Below are 22142 nucleotides of genomic sequence, written 5' to 3' on the forward strand. Positions count from 1 at the left end.
CTTGACCCTCTTTTCCATTGTCACACAGAATTATAGGGAAAACTATTTTAAAACAGAAGCTTATATAAAAATAATGATCTTCTTATTGATTTTGCATCTGAATTTTAAAAATTGTAGAGAATCAACCTCTTTTATTATTTTTAACATTTAGAGATAGAAAAATAAGTGTTAATGTTTTCATTTCAAACTAATTCTTTTCTTATATGTGTATGTTTCCCTTGTTTCAGAAGTAATATCTGTGCAATATAAAACATTTGGAAACAAAGATAAAACTGAAAACCTGCCTTGCTGTTCCTCACTGTCCAAAGGTAACTCCTGCCACTATGCTAATGCAATTCCTTAAGGAACTGTGGTCACATGGTCAATGTTCTGTTTTTCAGATTCATCTTATGCTTGATTCGTAGCATTCTCTTACCACTTATAGATCCATCACAATCTCCTATTTTTTTGCATTTTTTTTACTATAAATTTTGTTTCAATAGTGTCTTTGTCCATAAAAGTTTTCAGGGCTTCTGGACATTTCTTAGACTAGATAACTAAAGAATGAATTTTGCTGTTGTTGGAAAGATAGGAATATAACCAAGATTTCAGGTAAGTTTTGTCTAATTGCTTTCCCAAGAAGGTCCCATCTCTACTTCCAAGCTGTCATTTTGTGTATAGTACCATAACTGGTTAATTGTTTTTAAAATAAACTACTCTTTAGAACACTGTAGATTTATAGAAAAATTATGGCAGCAGTACAGTAAGTCCTATTTTCTACTAGAACAGTACACCTATTATACTCAATGAGCTAATAGTGACACATTATTATTAATTCAAGTCCATATTTTATTCAGATTTTCTTATTTACTTACTGTATTTCTTCTGTTTCAAGATCTCGTCCAAGATGCCACAGCACATTTAGCCGCATGTCTCAGCTTAGCTCTATGGCCTGTCATGAAGGATGGGACAAAATATCATCAATAGGTGAAGAAAAGTACAAGAAAAGTTTTAGGAAAAATTCCATACATGTGTCTTCAGAAAACCATTGCTACATTGACAAGAGGTCTGATGGCAGTTCACACCTGAGGCAGCATACGGCCGGTGCAGCTCCCAGCATGGCTGGTGCCCCGTGGAGAGACCCTGAGGCCAGGGCCACCAGCTCGCTGGTGTCTGCATCTGTGATGGTGATAAGGTCTCAGCACTTCTGTCCCAGCCCTGGAGAAGCCTGGTGGGCAGTGAGTAGGGGCAGTAGAAACACATGCCTGAGTCCCCAGCATTGGGACAGGAGACTTGCTCTGCAGGTGGCAGTTTGTGGCCCCGGGAGAGCCACCTCAAAGTTGAGATGTAGCCCCTTTATTCGAAGAGGAGAAGGTTCAGCCTCTGTTCTTTACACTCTGTCATTGTTGCCAGATGGGACCCCTGGTATCGGGCACTTGTTTCCTGCCTTATTGTACAGTTTCCAAAGAGAGAATGGTTGTGAGTGAACGTGATGACGCCTTTTGCAGTTTTGTTTCCAGATGCCTCCCCTGTGAGGGTCACATCTCCTCCATTCCTCTTATCTTTGTGGTTTGCTGCCCTTCCATTAGTGAAAGCAAAATGAATGGCGTTATTGATTTCTAAAAAGGGCTCTTCACAAACGTGTTTGGGGTTGTGCTTTATCCTTGCTGTCCGATAGAAAAATGATTGCCAGGCACTGATACCAAGGTAACCAGTGAAGATCTAACAACTGTTTACATCAAAAGTAGTGTATGGTCCCTTTAGCAAACATCGTGAATTTCATGTGTCATGTGTATTTCCCGAAATGCCTGCCACCCTGTCCTCATGATCCCTTGTTCCCCTTACAGCAATAGCTGTTTCCAGCTTTCACACTCTTCAAATCTCCTCCCCACAGCATTCATGCATTTCCTGCTGCCAGAGATTACAGAGTCCCCCAGCTGAGAGCCTCATCCTTAACACCAGACAATTGCACCACCCACTGCTTTGTCCATTACCACAGAGGAGCTGTCCGTTCCCTGGAGAAGCACATTCTCTCCACCTAGTTTTGGATCCCACCTCATTTATTCAGTACCCTCATACTGTGGATGACATCTTTTTGTTCTAGAATATTCAGTCCATCGCTCCTGGTTGTATCTTTCCTATCACGCTCCCATCTGTCCCGTAGTGGTTGTATGAAGGAATGATTCTTAGGTCCACCATATGCCTACACCTCTTTTTCTATCCCATTTTTCTTCCTTTCACAGAAAACTTCTAAATGCTTACACTAAATTCTCTCTAAATTTAGAAATTTTAAAATTTCTAGTATGCTTATACTAATTTCTCTCTCTTTTCTCGTTTCAAATTTGCTTATCCAGTGAGCTACGTATGTTTTTATTTTCAGCATTTTAGGCTAGTTAAGTCCAGATGTCCTTGATTTATGGTGACCCTTTTTATGTTATAATCTTTCTGCTATGTTTTCTACTCTTTTTCTTCCTTCTCCTTCTCTTCCTATTTTTTTCTTTTTGGTATTAAACATACTAATTTTAAAGTTCTTTCTAGATTGCTTTATTATTTCCATTTCCTTGGGAGTGAATTCTCCCATTCGCTGACTTTCTGTTTTATGACATTTCCCCCTCAGTGTGGTTTTACAATTTAATTTTCAAGATCATCTCTCTCAATGCCACCTTTCCATGACTAGTTGTTTAGCGATTGTTTTTCCATTTCTCCCCAATGCCCCCAATTCAGAACCCACATTTCATGTGCACTTGTGTCAGCCCCTAGGTCTCTGATCTAAGTAGATCTTTTCCCTCACACCCAATGTGCAACAGTGACACTGAGTGAGGAAGACTGCAATAAATACGTCCATTCAAAAAGGGGATGATGATGGACAACAGCAGCCACGGGTTCATAGCATTTCTGAAACCTTGCCAGGCTCAGGTATTTGCCCCTTCAGTGAGGGCCCAGTCCTGCTCCTTGGGAATGAGTCTCCAAGGCTCATGGCTGTCCCGTCTGGGCTTCTGGCTCTGCCTTTTCTATAAGAAGAGGACTGCAGTTGCAGCTGCATGGCTTTCTAGGTCTGCTTCCTGCCCAGACACTGGGGGACTCCAAAGGCCTCTTTTCATTTTGACAACCTCTGTCTTCTTCAGTTAAGTATATTAATTCCTTTGAAAAGTACATGCATTTTTATATATCAATTTATAATTCATTTCATTACGCAAAAGCCATGTTCACAAATCTTCTCGAGATAAATCCTTTTCTATCTTAGACCTTCTGTGAGGCTACCACAGGGTCAATGCCCTTGAAGGTCTTTAAAGCTAGACTATTGTCTAGCTGAGGGGATCTGTCAGACATGTCCTAAAATGCTTAGTGGCAATTTTGCTTAATGGAGAGTGTACAGGATACAGTACCCCGAACCTTTCTGATATCTTATTGAGGGCGCTTACCACCATGCCCTGAATTCTGTGAAGCTCTAGTTTACTGGAAGTGACCTTAATTTGATCTTAGCTCTGAGGTCATCCCTTCATTCACAAGCATTTTGCTCACGGGAAAAAATATTCTTGACTTGTCATTTCATCCACACTCTACTCAAAAACTAAATAGATGGCCTTTAGTTTATCTCTCTCTTCCTACATTTTATTACAAAGCAGCAAGAAGAAGGCAGGTAGTGCTATGAATAGTCTGCCTAGCAATGTCCTCAGTGAGATCATGGTTAGCTGTACTCCCATGTCCTGCATCACTACATCACACAGTGTTGTCGAGTTTATGTCTCTGTATAACAAGGGTTTCTTACCTCTGGCCTCCAATAGCATTTTTTTCACTTCCCTTCAAGCCCTTCCAACCACCACATTGAGGACATTCACCGAGGACATTCAGGGACTGGCTGCCGGGCTCAAAATCAGTGTCACAGGTTTTAGGTATGATTTTGCCAGGATTCCACTTCTAGGTACCACATTCTGTCCTAGTTCTCTATGGATATGTAATAATTCATTTCAACATTTAGTGACACAAACAACTATTTATTATGGCCACAGATACTGTAGGCCAGCATTGCTGGAGGGACTAGGCCGAGTGCTCCTCAGTGGGAGGTGCTTTGGAGGCTGCAGTCACTTAAAACTCTGGTGGGCTGGATATTCAAGGGGCTCATTCCCAGCTGAGTTTGTGCTGTCTGCTGTCTGGGGGCTGAGGTTGTCTGTCCCACAGAGTGCTTGCACTGTGGGTGGCTCCTTGTGGCTTGGGAGACTCACAACACCATGGCCGAGTTCTGAAAAACAGTAACCTCAGTGGAAGCATCTGGGAGCAGGTGAACCTGGAGACCAAGAGCTGCAGCCTTTTCTTGCTTAGCCTTGGAAGCCGTGCCATCTTACCTCTCCCACATATTTTTGGTTATAGTGAGACCTTAGCACTAGCTTCAAATCAAAGGGAGAATAGATCACAACTCTCGATGTAATTTGTGGTCATCTTTAATTCATCATGCCTACTTATCTATATAGTTCAGCTCAGTGGTGCTTTTCTCAGCAAAGGTTTCTCTGACCACCCCTAGCAAGTGAAATATGCCATGATTTTCCCCGTGCTATCAATTACTCCACTGAGTAACTGAGGTACACAGGTAGAGTTTTACATTTATTTGTGTGACTGGGTGATAGTGTCAGTTTCCCCACCAGATTCTAATTTCTTGGAAGTTACATCCTTTATTTTCCCCGCAGCAGTTGTGATCTCAGCTCCTAGAACCGTTTTCAGTAAATATTAAACATTCGATAAACATTTGCTGAAGAATTGATGTATATGTTTGAAAATTCTTGAAAGAAGTTCTAAGATGTTCTTTGTGATGTTTTATTTTGCCCCCACCTTCTGTTCCACTATACTTGATACATGTCCCTCTACCAGTTTCTCTCTTCTCAGTTTGTACATTCATTTCCATCACTGTCCATGTCATTGTCATCTTTATTCTTCTAGTGTCCAGTACTGTGCCTGAAACTTTCAATAAACAATGAACAAATAATGGAAAAAGTGACTGTATTATATCTTTTTATTTATTTTTTTGATGGAGTCTTGCTCTGTCGCCCAGGCTGGAGTGCAGTGGTGTGATCTCGGCTCACTGCAACCTCTGCCTCCTGGGTTCAAGTGATTTTCCTGCCTTGGCCTCCTGAGTAGCTGGGATTACAGGCATGTGCCACCATGCCTGGCTAATTTTTGTATTTTTAGTAGAGATGGGGTTTCACCATGTTGATCAGGCTGGTCTCGAACTCCTGACCTCATGATCCACTCACCTCAGCCTCCCAAAGTGTTGGGATTACAGGCGTGAGCCACTGTGCCCGGCAGATGTTGTATCTTCTTACACGATTTAATTTGTCGAACCTTCCCTAAAGAATAATGCTCTTTCTTTGCACAATTTTTGGGCTGTGGTAGAGAAAGGAGCTTCTCTATTTGCCTTTGGGTAAGTGAAAATCTTAATCTGTCCTTCCCTTGAGTTGCAGTGTTGCTATCCATAGTGCTACAAAACAACATAACAAATGAAGCCCCCGAGCCGTGTTGCCTTGGATGGTTCACTTGGCATGGTCATCCTGCATTCCATCTGCCCAGAAACACGCTGTTTAAAAAAAATCTCTATTTCTAATATTAAAAACCCCAGGCTATAGGATGAAATTTTCATCTGCTCTCCCCACACTGTTCTAGGAAACTGCCTTTTCATGCAATAATAATATTAGCTACTACTAATGAGAGTTGCTCCGTTAGGATGACTAGAGAACGCCTTATCCCCTTTATCTGTTAGTGGGGCGGGAGTTTATATTAAAAATGCCGTATTAAGTCGCTGAATTTGGATCCCATGTGGAGGTCCTGTTAATAAAAAATGAATGTTTCCATTTCCTCAATCTCTATCTCATTCAGTCCAACACTCTGGTTACTCTTCTTATACCTTAATTTTATATACATAATATTTATACATGTGTAAGATATATTAACAGAATATATATTCTAACAGCCCTAGTTATATATACATTACACATACATATGTATATGTACATGTACACCATATATATGTATACATGTGTGTATTTTATGGGTATTTTATATACACATACACAAACAGTAGAATTTCTCTTGCTTTTCTCCACTCCTCACATTTATGCAGAATCTCCCTTGCTAGATTATTGTAAGTTATAATTGAAACACATTTCATATTAAAGGAAAGGGCTAAATATATTTAACTGCATGTAACATTGTGTAAACAAAATGTATACCAATAAGCATTAAGGACTGGATAATATTTGCTGACCATGGTAAAATATCTGGCCCTTTGCAATGCACATCCTCTTTTATTTACTAATGGCAAGGTAAGGAAATGGTTCACACTGAGGGTAGGCAGAAGAGAAGGATGGCAAGGTAAGGAAATGGTTCACACTGAGTGAGGGTAGACAGAGGAGAAGGATGGCAAGGTAAGGAAATGGTTCACACTGAGGGTAGACAGCAGAGAAGGGCGAATCAGGAGAGAGCTGATTTGCCCTGTCAGTGAAGAGTGTGCTTTAGCATCAATCTCTGCCTGCTTTTTATTTTTTGTATTTATACATTTAAAAGCATATGCCTTTTGTTTCTATTAATAGGATGTCAACAACTATATTAGAGCCTTTTTCATGTTTTTTTTTTTTTGTAGTGCTTACAATTCATGGTAAAGTATTTGTTTCCTGAAGAAATGAATGCCGAAACCCCCGAGTTACACAGATCACATATGACATAGTTGTGATACGGGAACAGTTAATACCCAATTTGTTTCAATACATTCTCTCACGAGCCCAGCTTTCTGTTTTGATTGGAATACATGCACTAACGTGTGAGCACAGCAACATCTTTCCCAGTCACCTTTCCGGGTATTCAAGAGGCCCAGATGAGACCAAATTCTGTGTGCTCACAAACATGTACCAAACAAGCCAAAATATCTGTGGAAAATGTGACATCTGGTCAAATTGGTTATAAAAATATTGCTTGTAAATCTTCCTCCTCTCCTCTCCCCTCTTCCATCTCTCCTCTCTTTTTGAGATGGAGTCTTGCTCTGTCTCGCAGGCTTGAGTGTAGTGGTACACTCTCTGCTCACTGCAATCTCTCCCTCCCGGGTTCAAGCGATTCTCCTGCCTCAGCCTCCAGAGTAGCTGTGATTACAGGCGCTCACCAGGATGCCTGGCTAATTTTTGTATTTTTAGTAGAGTTGGGGTTTCACCACGTTGGCCAGGCTAGTCTTGAACTCCTGGCCTCAAGTGATCCGCCCGCCGCGGCCTCCCAAAATGCTGGGATTACAGGCGTGAGCTACCGCGCCCGGTCAAAAATACTGTTTGTAAATCTAAACGCCATGTATTTCTTTATATTTATTTCCAACTCATGCGACTTAAACATATATCTGGTAGTGTACATGTATTTTAAAAGATGCACTCACTAAAAAGAAAATGTGTGCAGAAAAATGAGACATGTTGTTTATCATAGTAACTTCTTTCCTAGTCAAAATAACGCACATTAGTCAAATCTTGAATTTGGAAAAAAATCCCACAAAAGAATCAATTTATGAGATTTTTCACAGTATTAGATTAAAAATAAGTTATAAATACTGCACTGTCGAAACGCAGCATTTGCCCAGGCGTTTCCTCTTTACAGACGGGTCAGTGTCTTTGCCGCTTGGAACCTTCTCTTCACTGTGGGATGGGACTTGATCCGGGCGGCCCCCAGCCTGTTCCGCGGTGCAGGCGTCTCCTTCTCCCTGGCGAGGCTGCCCCAGCCCCTCTGCACCCTCCCTCCGGGTACCGCCCCTGGGAGGTCCGGTGGGGACCGCGGCCCGCGACGGCCGGCGCGTGCAGTACGGGCCCGGAGCCAACAGGTGGCACAAACGCATTTGACTTGCGCATCGATCGCCGCGCCCGCCCGGGGCCGCACCTCCGCCGCCAGCGTCCCGCCACCCGGACCCCGCTGCCGCGCAGGCGCAGTGCTCTTCTCTCCGCGGGCCGGGCCGGGCCGGGCCGGGCCAGGGTCTGACCCCACCCAGTCTGGGTCAAGCCAGGGTGGTCGGCGGGCAGCGGGCGGCGGCGCCCAGGCGGTGCGCCCTCTGCTGGCCACTCGTGTACACGCTGGCTCCAGCCGGTGCTGCACTCCTGGCAGACAGGGCCGGGCACGGGCTGGGCAGGGAAGGACTGGGCAGGGCTGGGCTGTGCTGGACAGGGGCTTGAGCAGGGCTGGGCAGGGGCTGGACAGGGCAGGGCTGGGCAGGGCTGGGAAGGGCTGGGCTGTGCTGGACAGGGGCTTGAGCAGGGCTGGGCAGGGCTGGGCTGTGCTGGACAGGGGCTTGAGCAGGGCTGGGAAGGGGCTGGACAGGGCAGGGCTGGGCAGGGCTGGGTAGGGCTGGGCTGTGCTGGACAGGGGCTTGAGCAGGGCTTGGCAGGGGCTGGGCAGGGCAGGGCTGGGTAGGGCTGGGCAGGGCTGGGCTGTGCTGGATAGGGGCTTGAACAGGGCTGGGCAGGGGCTGGACAGGGGTTTGGGCTGGGCAGGGCAGGGCTGGGCAGGGGCTTTGCAAGGCTAGGCTGAGCTGGACAGGGGTTTGGCAGTGGTTTGGGCGGGGCTGAGCCTGGGCAGAGCTGAGCAGGGCTGGGCAGGAAACAAAGAGGGGTTGGACAGAGGTTTGGGCTAGGGGGCTTAGGGGGCTGGTCCCCTGTTGGTCCCCAGGATGAATGAGAATCCAGAGAAGAAGCGCTTCATTATTATTATTATTCGAGGAGTATCGAGTGCTTCATTTAAACACCTTCCCCAGTCCCCTTCCCACAGTGCAGGGAGCTTAGGAACACGCAGCCGGGTAGCTGGCACCTGCCTCCCCACCCCCTTCTTCTGGAAGGCTCCTGTCTAAGCCAGCGCCAGCGGGAGGGGCCAGAGCTAGGAAGGGAGGCCTGTCACTCGGAGGTTCCAACTCACTGGAGAGGAGCCTCTCCTGAACTTGTTTTTAATGTGTCAAATCGCAAAGTCACTTCCCAGCAATAAGGTGTGAAGGGGTTACAGCCTCCCGAGGGCCCTCCAGGAGGCTGCGGCACAGACCTTTGTTTTCTGCTTGGCAGAGTGACGGGCCTGCTTCCACCCGGCATGCCCCAGCCCACAATTTGTCACTTAGGAAGCCTCTCTTGTGAAGTTTACACCTGCCTTGATCGCTGTTAGTGGTGCCCTGCCTTAGGGGGCACCGTATAGCTTCCGATGACCCTCCCTGGCCCATCCCCACAAGCCTGGGTTTGTGAGAGGGGCTTTCCCTGCAGCCCTTTCCAAAGCCCCCTGTGTCTTGTACCCATTTCCCCAAGCCCACACCCAGAAAGGGGATATTGTGGAGTCCACGGTGTTCCAACAAAACAGGACCTCAATTCGGACTTAGTTAACTTTCTGGCTGTTATGGTCAGAACAGATTTGTCTCTAGGAGACCTCAGCACTCCATTCTGCTTGTGGGTAGCAAGCCTTGCTGTAGCCCCATGGAGCGGCGCTGAGTAGATGCAGATGGCCTTTACCAGGGCCTGTTCCGTACTGCACACTAAGCTACACACAGCCCTTCATACATCACAATACAGTTCTATTGTTGTTTATATTTTACACATCAGGGAATTGAGGCTTAAGGTGACTAGCTTTCCTGTAGCTGAGCGAAGCCATCCAGCTCGGTATGCTTACCCTAGAGCCTCGGCATGCGGGAGATTCCACCTGCTCCTTGGAGAAGGGGGGCTCCATGGGCTCTGCCATAACAGAGGGGAGAGGTCAGTCCTTGTGGCCTTAAGTTAGGATACATGGGGCTCAGGTCTCTTCAATCCTGTTCTGTTGCCAGAAATAAACCCCCATTATCTCCAATGTACTCCCAGAGCTGCTCCTGCTTTGTCTGACGCCCATCTCCTTCTTGGCCAAGTCTGACCAAGGCTCAGCATCTGGGAGGGCACTCAGGATGGGGCAGGGGTCTCAAGGCAGGGGACGCAGACATAGTCATTTTAGTGTGAAAGAGCTATTCTAGCACCTATTACATAAACCGCCAGAAACTAAAAAAGGATTGTAGATTTCATCTGCACTAACATTGTAAGTGCTTTATATATTTAACCCAAAATGACTGAATTTGGAAAGAATGGATTAAATGGGATTGAAAGAGGGCAAAAGATAAAGGATTTCAAATTTCATCTTTGCATCTAAATTTCAGGCTATTTAAGGACAAGGTCTAAACCGTCACAGTAGCGAAGTGAATATCTGTTGAACAATGAATGCGTCTGATTTTGTCTGGCAGAGTGAATTTATGAGGTTGACATTTTAAGAAGTCAAAATTTTAGCTCATTTCAAACAGTGGAGCATAGCTAAAGCCTTGTTCCTTCTGGTGGCAGTCCCTCCAGATTGAAGTCTGACTTTGCGGTAGTACTGACCTTTTAAAAGCCCCTGTGAAATGCAAGGTCTGATGCTTTGGGAAAGCACAGAGTCAAATTTTTTTTTCTCTTTAATTGATACCACTTAAAAATTCATGCAAAGGCTGGAACATTAATTGCCAATTATTTTCATAGGAATTTATAAGAAAAATGTGAAAACCAAATAGAAGGGATAGAAACAGTCAAAGCGAGAAAGGAAATTGGAACACCAGGTACACTTTAGGAACATGTTGAACCTCAGGGTGAGCCAAGATGCACAAATTAATAAAATAAAAAACTGAAAATACCAGTTTTCATACACCAAATCGACACATGTCCACTTTTGTGGTGGTGCTTAGTGTTGCTGATGATGCGGCGGCACAGCCCGTCTGTGGGTGGCTGGTGGAGGAGTGGGTCAGCTCTGCCTCAGTGGAAAGCAGTTTGGCCATGCTTATCATGAGCACCCTCTTCTGTTGCTTTGACCCAATAATTCCCCGTCTAGAAAAAGGGAAATATCACAAGGAAACCAGAAAGTCACATTTCTGTAACTCTCATCACAGTATAATTTATAACAAGGGAAAAGCTGGGAACAACCCACTTTTGTAGGAGCAGATCTGCTAAACTAAATATAGTGACCCAGGCTGTAGGTCAGCAGCGTTTCAGAGATGCAGACAGAGCCGAGCGCTGCGGTGCTAAATGAGAAAGGCGAGATGAAAAGCTACAAAAACAGAACACTTGTGAATTTACAACAATCATGGATATATTAATATATAGTATATACAAAATATTTTGTGTATATTCAACATGTATTTAAATAGACATGATATGTGTCTACCCCGGTAGGAAAATCAGATGGGATGGCAGTAGCGATCCCTTGGTGAGGAGGTTTAATGGGTAATTTTAAAAGATGTATTATTTGATATGTTCCAAATTTCTAAAGATATGTTCTTCTTTCATAATTTCAGAAAATAATATAGGTCTTTCCCCAAGAAGCAATTTGCCCATCTACTGTACTTGTGCCCTGACAATGTTATCACGAGACTGTTTTAAGGCTGCAGTTCATTAAGATTCTAGACAACGCAGGCCCTCGTTCTCCCCCGGACAGGCAGATCCCAGGATCGCTCTGCACCCAGAAGGCTCCTGAGCCATGGCGGCCTTTCCCAGGACGCGCTGAGGGCCAGGATGTAAAGGTCCCTGCCAGCTGGTGGTGCCAACTGTGCCTCTTTAAGCGCAGGAGCTCCCGAAAATCAGCTGAATCAATCACAGAGTTACAGCCTGGGGTTAACACTTTGGCACGGCCAGATTTCAAAAGAGGATCATGAAAATCACGGCTGGGGGACTGGTCACAGCTGGGTTGCTTGTGCTGAAACGTTGGCCAAGAGGTCACCTTCAGAGGTAGGAAGACAGGCAAATGTTCTCAGCTGACTCAACGGAATAGCCCAATGTCAAAGTATGTCAGAGGGCAGAGATCTGCTTGTTGGGTGTTCTGCTGCCTGCGTGTGTAAATAGAGGCAGTGCAGTGAGACTTCTAAGCCCTGAAACAGAAAATAGGCAGCCACGGAAATACAGTTCCAGAGACGAGGACGCTTGTGAGATCATTGTGGCAAATACAGTTCCAGAGACGAGGACGCTTGTGAGATCACCGTTGCAAATACAGTTCCGCAGACGAGGACGCTTGTGAGATCACTGTTGCAAATACAGTTCCAGAGACGAGGACGCTTGTGAGATCACTGTTGCAAATACAGTTCCAGAGACGAGGACGCTTGTGAGATCACTGTTGCAAATACAGTTCCAGAGACGAGGACGCTTGTGAGATCACTGTTGCAAATACAGTTCCAGAGACGAGGACGCTTGTGAGATCACTGTTGCAAATACAGTTCCACAGACGAGGACGCTTGTGAGATCACTGTTGCAAATACAGTTCCACAGACGAGGACGCTTGTGAGATCACTGTTGCAAATACAGTTCCACAGACGAGGACGCTTGTGAGATCACTGTTGCTGTTTCAGTCTTTGTTGGATGCTCAGGATGGCGGGCATGGAGGGTTGTCTCCACTGTAACCGTGCAGATGTCTCAATTCCCTCGACATTTCCTGAGCTTCTTCACCTGAGAGCTGGGGATCACACTGTCCCTAGAGCTGGTGCCTGTCCCTAGAGCTGGCTGTGAGCACTGAATGAGGAAAGGTGCATATGGGAGAAGCCAGGCACCTGGCCTGAGTCCTGCTGATGGAGTATCCTTCCCCACCCGTCTATGCACCCCCACTTGGTAGCATAATATCTGACAGATAGAGCAGGAGCTCCATCCATGTTTGTTGATGGTCCTGAGTGGGAGGGACTTTCTCCATCTCACTTGCTTTTGGATTTGTCGAGTCCACTGGGTCTGGAAGGATCCCAGGCACAGGTGGGTTTTCCACTCTGTCTGTTGCCAGCTCCGTGCACAGGTGAGGGCATGGGTACAGCGTTCAATCTTCTCCTGTCCACGATGGCTGGGTTTTCCTCTGTGATCATATACAAATTTGGTTTTTTTTTCTTTTTTTTTTTTAGATTGAAACTCATTCTGTTGCCCAGGCTGGAGTGCAGTGGTGCGATCTTGGCTCACTGCAACTTCCACCTTCAGGGTTCAAGACATTTTTCTACCTCAGCCTCCTGAGTAGCTGGGATTACAGGTGTGCACCACCATGTCCGGCTAATTTTTGTATTTTTTAGTAGAGATGGGGTTTTACCATGTTGCCCAGGTTGCTCTTGAACTCCTGACCTCAAGTGATCTTCCCGCCTCAGCCTCCCAAACGGCTGGGATTACAGGTGTAAGCCACCACACCCAGCGTAAAAGTTTGAAATATGGGAAATGTAGAATAGGAAAACCAAGCATGGAGATTGAAAAAGAAATTGAGACAAAGTTAAAGAAAGATTGAAACCCATAGGTTAATATTTAACCATGCCAACAGATTGTGTCGAATAGACTGTGACTCCTAAGACCTCCTTGGGTCAGTTCTGGGCCCCTCTGTGAGTCAATCTGCCGCTTGTACTGGAGGGACAAGCTCCGGGGATGCTCTGCAATTTCACTGCTTGGGTTCAACCCTGCCTCAGCGACCTAAAACTTGTACAATATTTAAGGACTCTGAGCCTCAACCAGGAAATGTGATCTTAATGTAGGATCCATCTTTTTTGTAATACAGCCAAGAAGCAGAATTATAAAACCAGTAATAAATACCTTAAATGTTCCTTTTCATTTTCAACAAATACATGGCACTAACCAGCCAATGTTTTGATGTGAAGACCAGGTCTTTTCTTCGAGCATAAGTTATTGACTGGAGTTGAGCAGATACATTTTTCCTTTCTTTTCTTTTTCTTTTTTGTAAACCATATGCATAGTATATTGACTTCAATTTACAGGTTGGGTTTCTTTCAAATAGGTCAAGAACATACAATGCTTACAACACAATCTGAGTGAAGACTCTTTCTAAATTTCGGAGAGATTTTCCCAATCTTTTATGGTGATTTTATCCAATCTTAATTTCACAGTAACTGTGGTGAGTCACTTTTCTTACTAGCAACGTTTCCCAAGCGTTTGGTTTCCATGAAAAATAACCCTGCCTTCACATTTGTCAGACTGTATAACATTTAATTAATGTGCATATTTACCACAGAAATATGACTGGCAGAAGCACATTTTTGAAAAACTAAATATGACCTTTGGAAAGCATATGAATGAGAGGGGACTGGTGATGGATGTGGGTGCACGGCGGCTGCCTCTGCACTGGGGCAGTCCCGGGGGGCATTGTACAGAGAAGCTGGAGGGCATGGGGTGTCCATCCTGAGACCTGGATGGGAGGAAATGAGCTAAGAGGACACTAGGGGTCCAATTGTGTCCCCCCAAGAGGCTATGTTAAAGTCCTTACCTGCAGCACCTCGAGAGTGGCCTTATTGAGGTCACTAAGGTGGTCCCCAGTCCATTGTAACTGGAGGCCTCACAAACGGGGGAAATGTGAGCACACAGACAGACGTGCACACAGAGAAGGTGATATGAAGAGACACGGGGGGAAGGTGGCTGTGTAATGAAGGGATTGGAGCAGTGCGTCTGCAAGGTAAGGAATTCCCCAAATTGCTGGCAAACCACTAGACACTAAGAGAGGGATGTGCGACAGATTCTCCTTCACAGCCTCAGGAGGGGCAAAACCTGCTGACACCTTCAGCGGACGTCGGCAATCGAGCACTGAGACAGTAAATGTCTGTTAACTAACACCACTTCCCGCCACCTCCCAGCTCCCCAGTTTCACAGATTTCTCTTTAGTCCTCAAATCTCAGGTCTTGGACTTCTCTTCTTTGTCTGTCCTCTCTGTCAGATCTCATTCAGGTTTGTGGCTTAAACAACATCTATAAGCCAATGACCCAGACATTTATGTCTCTAGCTCAGACCTCTCTCCCCAAATCCAGACCTATATGGTCAATTGCCTCTTGCTACCTTGCTTGATGTTCTAATAGGAATTTTCTCCCCCAAACCCATCCTTCCAGAAAATTAAGGGACGTATCTGGGGGAGAATGGGATCCAGAGCTCACCCGTGCGGAGGTTGGTCCTTCAGTGGAACCCCACTGATGCTGTCACTGGGGGTTTCCCATGGTAACGGATGCTTTACAGCCTGCTCATTCGCACGTGAAGTCACTGTCTAAGAAGCACTGCCCGTGTGTACAGTAAAATCCACAAAACAGCAAAACCTGGCTCTGAAGGAAACAGACAGTTTGGGGCACAAAAGAAAACACTGAACCAACTCTAATATTCTCAGGGAAAATTCAAGAAGATATTGTATCTTTTAAATAAGAGCATCTTTTAGACAATCAAGAAACAGGGGGTTTATCCCAAAAGACAGTGATTATGGGCTTCAGACTTCCGAAAGAAAGTGTCTTCCTGTCTAGAATTGTACGCACTGGAGGCAGATGCCCATGGTGTGCTCTGCAAGGCCTGTCCTGAGAGGGTGACTGCATCCTGCCACGACCCTTGCAGATCATTGCGAAAGGGCTTTCTCTGGCCGAAGGAGCCAACCTGTGCAGTTGAGACAATTCAGGCAGTCAACACTCCTGGGAGCAGCCCTCACACAGGGAATGGGGGTTCGCCAATTACTCTGGTTTCCTCCCAGCTTGAATGAGATGACTTGGAGAACATGCCTCCCACACAGTCTGCTAGAGGTCCTGCTACCCATGGTGGTAACCTGCACTTTAAGGCACATGATATTGGTTTGTTTTCTTTTCCTCACTTTTGCACTCACCTACAAGAGATTCTTGAGAGTACCTCCCACGCAAACTGCTTGCCCTTAGTTCCTTGTCCCCGGGTATTTGTTGGGAGAACCCAGTCTTAGATACAAGTCAAACTATTATTAACCACGCAAATAGCATCAATAGACTGTGAATGTGCCAAGATTCATGCCCCAACCCTTTCTAAAGATATTACATGAGGATGTACTGCAACAAAATAATGGAGAAAATCAAGAAGACATGGATCTGAGAGAACAGTGGATACAACTCAGGATATTGAGAAATTGAAGTCCCAGGATAATAGGGGTACAGAGCAGTGAGTCCAGGAGAAGAGAGTTCTCCAAAAGGGAAGTCCCTGGGAAGAAAAAAAAAAAAATAATGGTGGGTGATTTCATTGACTTGATAGTGCTTTTAAAATATCAAATCTTAAGAACATGGTAAAAAGAACATGGTAGAAGCAATTAATGCAGAAAAACAAGGCAATTAGAAACTCCAGGAAAAACCAAAAAGCTGTAAAAGGAAGGAAATACAGTTATAGCATATGATTCCACTTCACAGCAAATAATATACCAAGACCTTAATATAAATATGGTTCATTGATTTTCTAAGCTTTAGAACCAATATAGACAGAATTCAGAGAATTCTTAATTATAATTATGGGATAGAATGCAAATGCAATCAAACTTGACAATATAAAGTAAAATACAGAGAGAGTCTGGAGGAAGAATTGGAACAGGTGGAAGGGAGAGATGATGAATTAATGGAAATGCAGAGGATGTAACAATTTCACCTTGTGAAGCAGGAAACCATCCACACTACAGTTAACAAAACAAGAAGTAGAATTCCAATTATATGATAAAAGTAATCAACATAGGAACCAAAAATAGTACAGTAGGTATACTGGTCAAATGTGGAGAGCTACAATCTCCTACTGTAGACAGCCAATAGGTAATACCAAAAATTGATAAATCAATAAATAGTGCTATAACATATTATTAAGTGATATGGAGGTAAAAATAACCAGAAGGACTAATAATGGAAATAATTAAAATGTGGAGTGTGTGGATGGGGTGCAGAATGAGAGCTCTGTTGCTTTTTTACTATTGGATTTAAAAGTCAACATTCAAATGTGTTGTTTTCGTAACAACTTGAGAACACAATTTAAAATGCTTTCTAATTTAGTAACCTACGAAGTATCTTTTCCTGTTTTCCTGTGTGGTTCATTTTACAGCTAAATGTGCATGGTTTTAATTGCCAGTCAATCGAGTTCACTCCTGCCACTGACCCTCTCTTGTGATGGATAATTGAGAACTGACTCTGTTAAGGAACAAAGAGCTTAAAATAGCTGCTGTACTAGTGCATGGCATATCATCATGTCTAGATAATGAACTCCCAATACCAGACGTTTTCATGATGGCATATCCCATGACACCTGCTTTTCAATGACAACGAGGTATCTAAAAGGGAGGAGGTGGCTGATGGTGTGGCTGATGGCACGCCCCACCTCCTTGATGTCCCTGCTAGCCCCTGTGCTGCAGCCCACCTGAAGGGTGAACCCAGCCTCTTCAAGCAGCAACTTTGCCTAATTAAACCTGACCAGAATTGCTCTCATTATAACATAACTAGTGATAACATCCAAGCGACCTGGTTCCCCAGGATCCTGTGGCGACAAGCAGGTTCAGTTCTATTTTTGGCTTCTAACAAATGAAGCGTTTCTCCCAAACTGCAGAAATAGACAAATAAAAGACACTGGCACGAATCAATCCAGAAACAGAGGCTGGGAATGGTCATTGAGAAAAGTCACGTGCTTTTAATATTGCAGTATGAAACTCAACAACACGATGACACCCAGACGATTCTGCAATTTGAGTTAGTGCAGTCTCTGAGGTAATTAATAACCATCTTTTAAAATCACCAGTGAGAAGCGTTTGTGAAGTCACAGAATTAGCTCTGGAAGTAACTCCAGAGTTTATTTAGCCCCACTTCCTCATTTCTGAATTGAGGCGTTTGAGGCCCACAGAGATGGAGTCGGCCCCTTTTTCACACCATCCCCAGGACTGCAGGTGGAGTGGTTTGTGCTGTGTCACTGCAGCTGCTCCAAACTTCATTACTTGTTGAAAAATTGTACCGTTAGAGAGTCAGACTAGGCATAGGAAAACAGTTTACGTATTTAAACGATTCTCTTTCAAGTCGTTTAGTGACTGTTTAAAATGCTACGGACAAAGGATTTTTAATCCTGTGACATGATGTTTTGGAGAAAAATAGTGAACAGCAAATTGGAACCACGAGAATGTCAGAGAACACACTTTTTGGAGAAGTTAATGCAGCCAAATCAGGACACACAAGGCCTGGATGTCAGATCCATCCCTGACCAACACTGGCCTTGGGCAGGTGTCAATGTCTGTGAGCCTTTTCTCACGGCCTTGCTGGGAGGACAAAATCAGATGATGCTGGAAAGTGTTCCTGTGGAGTCCTGAACTTAATGGGAGGCCCAAAAGCAGCTTCTGAATATTGGAGAATTCCATGTGTCTTTAGCCAGACAGGCCAAAGCACTCAGCGTCGGGCTGCCTGTAGGGGAGTGGTGCTCACGCAGACCACAGCCACCTAGGGAAGCTGAGCGTATGGACAGGCAGGCTTTGGAGGATGTGTAGACCCAGATACTAGGTTCTTACTAGCCGGCCGCTCTCCTGAAGACACACCTGGGATGGGGTCATTAAGCAGGTGAGATGCCAGTGTCAGAGATGGGCGCGTGAAGACCCACACCTGGCACCAGGCAGTGTACCTGGAGGGAATGACTGGGCAGTTGCTGCAGCTGGGGCCAATTTCTGTTCCATTGCTGCACGAGCAGAGGCCCACTGGCCCCTTAGAATAGACTAGAAGGATGTGGGCGAGGGAAGGGCAGGCCTGCTACTTTGCCCACCTCAGACTGGGCTCTGTGCGTGGGGCTCTGGGAAACTGGGTTTCCCAGCTCTGCCTTCCTCCAGAGGACAATGAAGGCACTTTTGGAGGAATGAGTTAAAGATGCAACAGCGTCCAGTCATGGGCCAGCCCCCCACACATGCAGAGTAACCAGAAACAAGCCGGGAAATAAAGGAACACCCTTCCTGGTGCTGTCTGTGGGGTGCAGGCTCCACGGCTGGGCTGGCTGGACTCCTGGCTTCCTGAGCAGTTCTTTCCAGTGCACAGGGGAGTGGAGTTTGCTAAGCTCCCAGGAGCCTGCAACTTCCGCACCTGGACTCAGGAGAAGGTGTCCCAGCCATGGCACTGACCTCTTTCTGCCCCAGCTGCGAATGGCAGCAGTGTGGGCCTGCAGTCCCAGGCATCCTAGGCCAGGTTGGGGCTGACGCCCTCTGCAAATTGAAATAAAAACTGTTCAACATGGGAAGAGCTTTTCATGGTTTTCCAATGTGAAAATTATTAGCAGTTAGTTACCAGGTCCCAGCTGGGAAATCCTGCCCTCCCACCAGGCTTTGAGTTAGATGAGCAGCTGATTCTAGGATGCAATGTATTTAATTTTCACCAGCAAAATTTGGAATTTTGGGCAGGCGAATTAGTGGAGATAAACCATTTGAAGGAAGCACCTTCTCTTCTTTTCTCATTTCTCTGACACATTGTATTTGACATTTTCTTGTCTAATTTTGTGATTGAGGACGACTGTTCAGAGTTATTGAAGTGTCATGCGTTCAGGTCTCAGCATCAGGATCACCACACAGAACATATTTGAGTGCAACTGAAAATCACTGGAAGGAAGGCTCACAATGTATCCCAAAGGGTTATTTTTAGGTTAAACTCATGGTCCTACTTACTGTGTAGCTATAAAAGCAAGAGCAATAATCTTCCAAAATATATGATTTTAAGGCACACTTCAAGTGTCATTTTCAATTGAAAATAATTTTAGAAGTCTATTACTTTTAATTCCTAATACTGAACTAAATTACTTTCATTCCATCTATTTTTCAGTATTTGTCTGGTGACATTACAAATGTCAATTTGTAAATTTGAAAACAAGTCAATTTGCTACATTGTGTTAAAATCAAACTCTACAGAGAAATGTGTGCAGCAAGGAAGAATATTCACATACAAATGCACATTCTCATTACAAATACAATCTCATACTTGTCACTGAATTTGGTTGCGTTTCTTCCCCAAATGCTGTCTTTTATTATTTCATTATGGTTTGGATCCTTCATTTTACAATTAATGTAAGTTCTGGGAAGCACATGCGGCAAGTCTACTTTCAGAGGAAGGTCTCTGTCTTTCCCTAGGATGGGAATCCACCCACTATGCAGAGAATCCCACTGACGTTCCCTGACACTCCATAATCGGCTTTGGTTTCTGTATCAGCCTGTTTTCATGCTGGAGATAAAGACATACCTGAGACTGGGCAATTTACAAAAGAAGGAGGTTTAATTGGACTCACAGTTCCACATGGCTGGGGAGGCCTCACAATCATGGTGGAAGGCAAGGAGGAACAAGTCACATCTTACATGGATGGCAGCAGGCAAAGAGAGAGAGGCTTGTGCAGGGCAACTCTGCCTTAGAAAACCGTCAGATCTCATGAGATGTGTTCATCACCATGAGAACAGCACGGGAAAGACCTGCCCCATGATTTAATTACCTCCCACTGGGTTCCCTCGACAACACATGGGAATTCAAGATGAGATTTGGGTGGGGACACAGCCAAATCATATCCATTTCACAACCTCGTTTCTGCTTCTTTGAATAATTTTCCCAAATGCTTATCAATAATTCCCTTTGACTCTGGAGAGAGCTGAGAGGAACAACTCCTGTAGACATGGAATGAATCACTAGTTTCCAGCAAAATTCCATGACAAATATGAGATTGTAATAACATAATCAAATTCAGACATTGATACCAAAATAATAATCACTAACAGATTTGTTTTCTAAAAAACCAATAATATAAAAGTTAGAACATATTAAAAGAGATATGTCATAGTCAAGCATGGGACATAGAAGAAGGAAGAATAATTATCATGTCGTGACTGTTTTTAGGAGGAGTAGGTTTTTTTAAATAAGGGCTTTCTTTTTAATGAAACTCATTATGCAAAAATATCAAATATCAAAAAAAACAAATCCTGGCCTTCAGTTTCAATTACATAAGACAAGAAAATTGTATGCATGTTTGTAAAATTTTTGTATAAATCTCTTATTGGGGATAAGCCTTAATTAATATAGGAAAATACAGTGTTTTGTTCAAATGATAAAATGATTAGTATCAATAATAAATCTAAACAAAGCCCTTGTTAATTTGCTAAATATCCTTCCTTCCTGCACACATTTCTCTGTAGAGTTTGATTTGAACACAATGTAGCAAACTGACTTGTTTTCAAGAGAGATGGGAAGTAGAAATTGGAGGAGGTGAAACTTGGAAGTCTGTATTTCTGGAGACTTCCATCAGCAAAGGCCTCAGTCAGCACCTCATATTCCTGGGCACCAGGGTTCTTGGTTTCCTTTCTAAGCAGGGTGGGCATTCGACTCCCATGAAAGGGAACGGAATTTTATCATTATCCCTTAATGATTCCATTAAACAATTCAAAAAGGAAGGCCACAAGAGGGAAATAGTTTTTGTCAAATATTCTAACCCACAGTATGTGGAAAGTGCTAAATTGGGAAAACTGTCTTGGAAAGACTTATCCAATGGTTGTCAAAATCACTTGTGAATCTCACAGTCCTATATGAAGTTCAAGAGACTCAATAGTAATATGATCTTAAATGATCTGTTTTTCTAGCACATATGCTCCCTTTCTGAAGTTAAAACGGAAACGACAGCGCAGGCTTGGATGAGTGAAACTGTGAAGGGCCTGAATAGGATTGCAAGGAATAGGTTTATTCACTCAAGCCCATCTCAAGTGAATTCTTTTTTTAAAAAATTATTTTATTGTTTTTGTTTTTAAGTTCCGAGGTACATGTGCAGGTTTGTTACATAGGTAATTGGGTGCCATGGTAGCTGCTGCACCTTTCAACCCATCCTCACCTAGGTATTGAGCCCAGCGTGCATTAGCTCTTTTCTCTAATGCTCTCTCCCTCCCCTGCCCTCCCCTGACAGGCTGCAGTTAAGTGTTGTTCCCCTCCCTGTGTCCACGTGTTCTCACTGTTAAGCTCCCACTTATAAGTAAGAACATGCAGTATTTGGTTTTCTGTTCCTGTGCTAGTTTGCTGAGGATAGTGGCTTCCAGCTCCATCAGTCCCTGCAAAGAACATGATCTCATTTTTTGTTATGGCTGCATAATATTTCATGGTGTATAAATCATTCTATTATTAAGATACATGCACACATATGCACATTACAGCACAGCTCACAATAGCAAAGATGTGGAATCAACCCAAATGCCCATCCATGATAGGCTGGATAAAGGAAATGTGGTATGTATACATGGAGTGAATTCTGAACTGTAAGTACCCCCAGGAGAGGGCATAGAATCCCAATTTAAACCTGCAGTTTTTTCTTCCAAAGTATCATTTGCAGGGCAATCAAATAGATAAGGTTTCTTATGCATTAGATTTTGCAATTTTCCTTATACTTTTCATATTTTTT

This window comes from Macaca mulatta, chromosome 6 (assembly GCF_049350105.2).
Source record: "Macaca mulatta isolate MMU2019108-1 chromosome 6, T2T-MMU8v2.0, whole genome shotgun sequence".
NCBI lineage: Eukaryota > Metazoa > Chordata > Mammalia > Primates > Cercopithecidae > Macaca > Macaca mulatta.